This window comes from Geotrypetes seraphini, chromosome 2 (genome assembly GCF_902459505.1).
Source record: "Geotrypetes seraphini chromosome 2, aGeoSer1.1, whole genome shotgun sequence".
Classification (NCBI taxonomy): Eukaryota; Metazoa; Chordata; class Amphibia; order Gymnophiona; family Dermophiidae; genus Geotrypetes; species Geotrypetes seraphini.
In genome coordinates, this window is record NC_047085.1 from 308,770,572 (window position 1) to 308,776,357 (window position 5,786).

General features: G+C 42.9%; 1 non-coding gene across 1 annotated transcript; it reads right to left on the reverse strand.

Annotated features, from left to right (window-relative positions):
- Positions 1-392: 392 nt before the first annotated feature.
- On the reverse strand, positions 393-511 carry LOC117356126. Its single transcript, XR_004538562.1, has one exon. It is a non-coding gene; the product is annotated as a U5 spliceosomal RNA (small nuclear RNA).
- Positions 512-5,786: the final 5,275 nt, after the last annotated feature.

Here is a 5,786-nt window from a genome sequence, read left to right on the forward strand (position 1 = left end):
GCTTCCGGGGATGGGGCGGAGACAGAACGGGTGACCGAGTTCACGGGGACGGGGTAGATTTTTTTTCCCTGTCATTCTCTATCTGGTGTACTAAAAAACAATCTCCTGCTGGTGATTAGGGCAGCCAATCAGAAGCTTCCATTTTTCTCACACATCCTTAATTATGCTTTAAAATATCAAGTAAAACTTCTTGACTTTTTGCCTTGCTACTTTATGTTAATGAGATCACTATAGCTTAATGTAAGATCACTTTCTCTCCTTCCAAATACTTACATTTATAATCTAATTTAGAATAACATTGATGTCTATTACTTAAAAATGTTTTTGTTTCTGCTTACTCATATGCTTTTACTACACTTTATAATTTCTCTATTTTTCAAGAACAACATTGTAGTCCTACTATTACTAGTAGGACCTTCAAAAATTTAACGAAACTCATTAATGTTCCTCTCCACGGAAATCTTTAGTAAAAGGCGAAAGATTTATTCGATTTGAAGAGAAACCAGAGATTATGACATGAGTTCTCTTATACTTCACGTGACACAAAGAAAGGCTCCTAAAGCTGTTATAGGGAGTAACATATACTTGGATGGGAAATGTAATCATTTAATACAGCATACAACAACAACAAAAAAAAACAGTAACACTGTCTAATTAAATGATAATCTGAAGAGATTAGTTAAAATCACAAGAAGCATTCAGTAAAAATGTAGAACCATTTTGCACAGCATTATGGGTATGTAAATATAAGCAGCCCTGCAATTAGATGACATCACTGGATTATTCTGAGCTGGTTTAACACGGAGAAAGCAACTAGTGAAATAATAGCATTATTTAGTCTTTATCACTTCTCACTTGGAAACAGATAATCTAAAATTTGTTCCTGTAATTCTTATAACTTATATCCACCTTGAATTTTAGTGTATAAATTTTTTTTGAGATGGGCATGGAGCATGATCGGTTAGACGGTGTTGCTTTACAGCAGTCGTTTTTAAAGGCAACACACATGCTCAGTAGTTGCATGTTACAAACAGGAAACCTGAAGGACTAAATCTGGTGAAATCTGTTTTAAATTGCAGAATTCAGGTTGTGGATCTTTTCCTGTCTGATTAGTGTTTAATGATTTAGTAAGATGCACAATTGTGATACCTTTTAAAATCTGTGTAATCTATGAAATTTATAAAAGACATTTCAGTGCTTAATTGACCACAGACAGGAATAACAGAAAAGGGTTCTGCTAATTTAGGTGACAGAGTGACTTGTTAAGTTCTAGGTTATTCCTCCAGAAATAAAGCATTTTAGTATTGGAGTAATACAAATATTAGAATATACTGCAGGCAGTTTTTCAAAATTCTGTGGGAAGATCTTAGTTTCCATGGCAGATTTTTCAATTAATCTGAGTATTAAGTGGGGCAAATTCATGAAAGGGTGCTAAGCACATTAGCATACACAATTTAAAGACATCCATTAGTGGGCATCTTTACCGGTTAGCATGTGCTAACAAGCTTAGCCCTCTGTCATGAATTCCTTTCTAAATCATATTAATTTGTATTTTACAGTATAACATTTTATGGCTTTTTTGTGTGTGTCACTTTGACATGGTCCTTTTTTCCTGGAATGTGTGAGTAAGGGATCTTAGTTATTAGTGCTAGGAAGAGATAAGATGACAGAATGAGGAGAGGGGAAGAGATCAAGTAAGAGGAAGTAAAAGGTGACCTTGGAGAGAAATGGAAAAAGGATCCTAGGGAGTAGAACACTAAGGATAGACTTAGGCTGGGCAGGGGAGAAGAACTAGAGCAGTGGTTCCCAACCCTGTCCTGGAGGACCACCAGGCCAATCGGGTTTTCAGGCTAGCCCTAATGAATATGCATGAGAGAGATTTGCATATAATGGAAGTGAGAGGCATGCAAATCTGCTCCATGCATATTCATTAGGGCTAGCCTGAAAACCCGATTGGCCTGGTGGTCCTCCAGGACAGGGTTGGGAACCACTGAACTAGAGGGTATCATGCAAAGGGAAAGAGCAAATAAGCCAGGATTAGTGGAGGGAAGAAGTGATGATCCTCTGATTGCACACCTCCTGAGAATTATCTCTTTCTTCCCCTTCCCCAAACCCTTTAAGATAGGATTACCATATGGCTCCAGAAAAAAGGAGGACGGATTGAGATATCTGGGTTTCACTTCCATTGAATGCAACAGAAGTAAAACCCGGATGTCTCAATCCATCCTCCTTTATCTGGGGCCATATGGTAGCCCTACCTGCAGACCCTTCAGTTACACCTTGCACCCTTTTCTACTCCTTCCTCCCCACTGCCTTTGATCACACTCACCCAGCATCCGTGCCAATCCCATCACCATTGCCCAGCCACTACCGCTCAATCGAACTCAGGATATTTGTGGTCTGTCCATGCTGGTTCCTTAGGCATATGGGCTGGGTTGGGCCCAAGCCTAAGGCCCCATCCACAGGAGGGGCCTAAGGCTACTGGGCCGATTCCAGTTGGCTCAGGCACCTCAAGCCCCACCTGTGGGCAGAGTTTGATGCGCCTGGGCCAATCAGGCCCTAAGGCCCGCCATTCGATGGATGGCAGGCCTGCCGGACGGATGGGCTTGGGACCCGTCCATCTGGCTAACTTATTTCCAGGTATGGGGGGTGTCGGGGGTGGGGGGTGTCGCGGGGTCAGCGGGGGGGGGGGGGGGTCTCACGGGTCGGTGGGTGGGGAGCTGATCGGGGGTTCAAGGGGGCGATCACGGGAAGGGGGTGTGTCGAGGGCAGGAGGGCCTGGGTTCCCTCCTGCCCCTATCTTAGTGGGGGTGGGGGGTAGGGGGGTCACCTGGGCAGGAGGAGTTGGGCTCCCTCTTGCCCAGAAAGTTCTCGGCCAGGGTGGGAGACGCCAGGCCAGGAGGGCTTGGGCTCCCTGCTGGCCCGATCGTACTCGGCCGGGGTGGAGGTTGCCGGGCCAGGAGGGCTTGGGCTCCCTCCTGGCCCGATTGTTGTCGGTGTGTCGCAGTCATAGGGCCAGGAGGGCTTGGGCTCCCTTCTACCCGGATCGTGTCGGGGGGAGGGGTGGATTGCTGCAGGAGAGATGGCTCATCTCTTCTGCCACTTTAGCAATCCCAAGTGCCACGTTTGGCGGCACTTGGTCGTATCACTATTGCGGCAGGGAGATGAAGCATCTCTCCTGCCGCGATGGTTGCGGTGGGTAGGTAACCGGCCGCTGAGCTGATCGCAGCAGTCGCCATCAGCTCAGCAGGCAATTTTTCGACACTTATACCTGTTTTGACATGGTCTAAGTCAAAACATATAAGTGCCGACTAGGTAACCTGTCAAAAAGTTTGGTTATACCTGCTGTACGACTAAGTGTAGGTTGGTCCATAGCCCGCCCTTTCCCCTCCTCTAAAAACGCCTCTTTTCGCTCTATGAATTTAGAGGCAAGGGAAAAGCCTAAGCTGGTTTTAGATACGTCTAAAACCAGCTTTGGTTATGGATACTTGGATGATCAGGCTTTTTGATCGTCCAAGTACCCATTTAGGCCTCTTTTCAGATGTTTTTTTATTTTTGATTATGAGCCCCTTAGAGTTTTTAAAAGTTAATTAAGACACCAAAAATTCCCGAGCATATAAGTGGAACTCTTGAGGTACCTATATTCATGAAAGATATGAGGGATATGGGTGACTAAAATTACGCCAGGTGTACACCTGGCTGGGCCTCCGCATGTGCGGACTTGATGGACCAAAGGTCTGATCCGGAGATGGCAGTTCTTATGTTCTTATTGCTAGCAGTCAGCATTTTCGGTTGGCCTAACTAACGTCAGCAATGGTCTATGGGAAATTATATCAATCTGACTCTGGAATGTTGAAGCAGATAGACCTTAAATGCTCCTGCACAGAATTCACATACATTAAGCATCCAGCCAGACTGGATTGTTTATCAAGAAGATAGGCTACTTGAATGGGACAAAGAAGCTAGAGACTAATCCCATCTACCATGCCTGCAAGTATCACACCTTCCTTATCAATTAAACTAACCATTGTTTCAAACAGTTTACAAATTATAAACAGAAAGATACTAGGAAATACAATAGTTTCTATATTTAGAATGAGATTCCAAGCTATAAAAGCCTCCTCTCTGCAACACCTCCCTCTTGCTCTCCCTGGAACATCACGCTTCTCTGTCTCAACATCACCCCTTTTCTGTCTTTCTTTCCCTTGGATTCTTTTCTTTGTCTGTTCTCTCTCATTCACAAGAGCACAGAAGAGGTCTCTGTATTTGTAAAATGTATTCCTTAATTGTAATCTTTATAGATCTTGCTTTTCTGTAATATTAAGCTTATTTCTCTGCACACTATATATATTCTTTATGCAAGCACTCTTAGTGGTCTTTGTCAGTGATTTTACTTCCTAATGAATCTTCTGCGAGGGTATTGAACCCGAGACCTGGCGGATTGTAAGGCGGCCTCATATTACCCCTTCAAACCTTACACAGATGATATTTTGCTTCATTTGAGGAATCCTGAAACTACCATTCCACATTTACTAGATTTGATTGACAGATTTGGGAAATTTTCTGGATATAAAATAAATTGGAGCAAATCGGCGGTTCTTCCGCTAAATGTACACTGTCCAAAAGGATTATTTGACACATTCCCTTTTCTTTGGAAAAAAGAGGGTATAAAATATTTAGGTATTTGGATTAAAAAACCACTGGAAGACACAATGAAAGTAAATGAATCGCAGCTGAGGCCAGCGGATTTTTCAGCAAGACAGAAGCTGAGGGCGACATTGGACTGGCACAGAGAGAAGGGGGAAGACATTCTGGGCCATATAGGCCCCCCGGAGCCTTGGAGCCCAGGGCAGCTGCCCTGTTTGTTTCCCCCTAACGCCAGCCCTGCAGACATACCCCCCTTCTATGCTGGAATTTTTCCGGCATCACACTTAGGGCTCCTTTTATCAAGCCGCACTAACGGGGTTAATGCATGTGACGTTTCATCACGAATTAACCCCCGCGCTGGCCTAAAAACTACCGCCTGCTCAAGGGAGACGGTAGTAGCTAGCGCAGCCGGCGATTTAGCACACGGTATTACGAACGTTAAACCACTAGCACGGCTTGATAAAAGGAGCTCTTAAAGGCAATATTCTTCAGACCATTAACACTGTTAAGATTTTTGGGATTATCTTTGATCAAAAACTTTCATATCACGAACATATTAGCAGTATAGTAAAATCCACCTTCTACAGATTACGCCAGATTTGCTCCGTCTCAAAATTCCTTGAACCCAAATCACTCAATATACTAATACATTTTTTACTGATTTCCAAGATCGACTATTGTAACTCCCTGTTTAAGGGAATTACCCAAAAAGAAACAAGGCACTTACAAATTATTCAAAAATGCAAACTTATTATGAAAGTTAAGAAATTTAATCATGTCTCGCCACTTCTTAAGAAAGCCCATTGGCTTCCAGTATCTTACCGGATAACGTATAAAATCTGTTTATTAACTTTTACAACACTTCTCACCAAACCCCATCTTTCATTCACAGACTTCTGATACCCTACGCCCCCACTTGATCGCTCAGATCAAATGATCAGCATTTATTAACAGTCCCCTCTCTCAAAGTCATTAATACAAGATGACAATATATATTTTCAGTCACAGCACCTCAAACATGGAACTCTCTTCCCACATTTAAGAGGAATGTCTTCTCAATAGGTTCAAGAGCAATTTTTTTTTTCTTTTTATTAATTTTCATTTTCATGATCAACAAAATCATTCATATTAAACAGTTA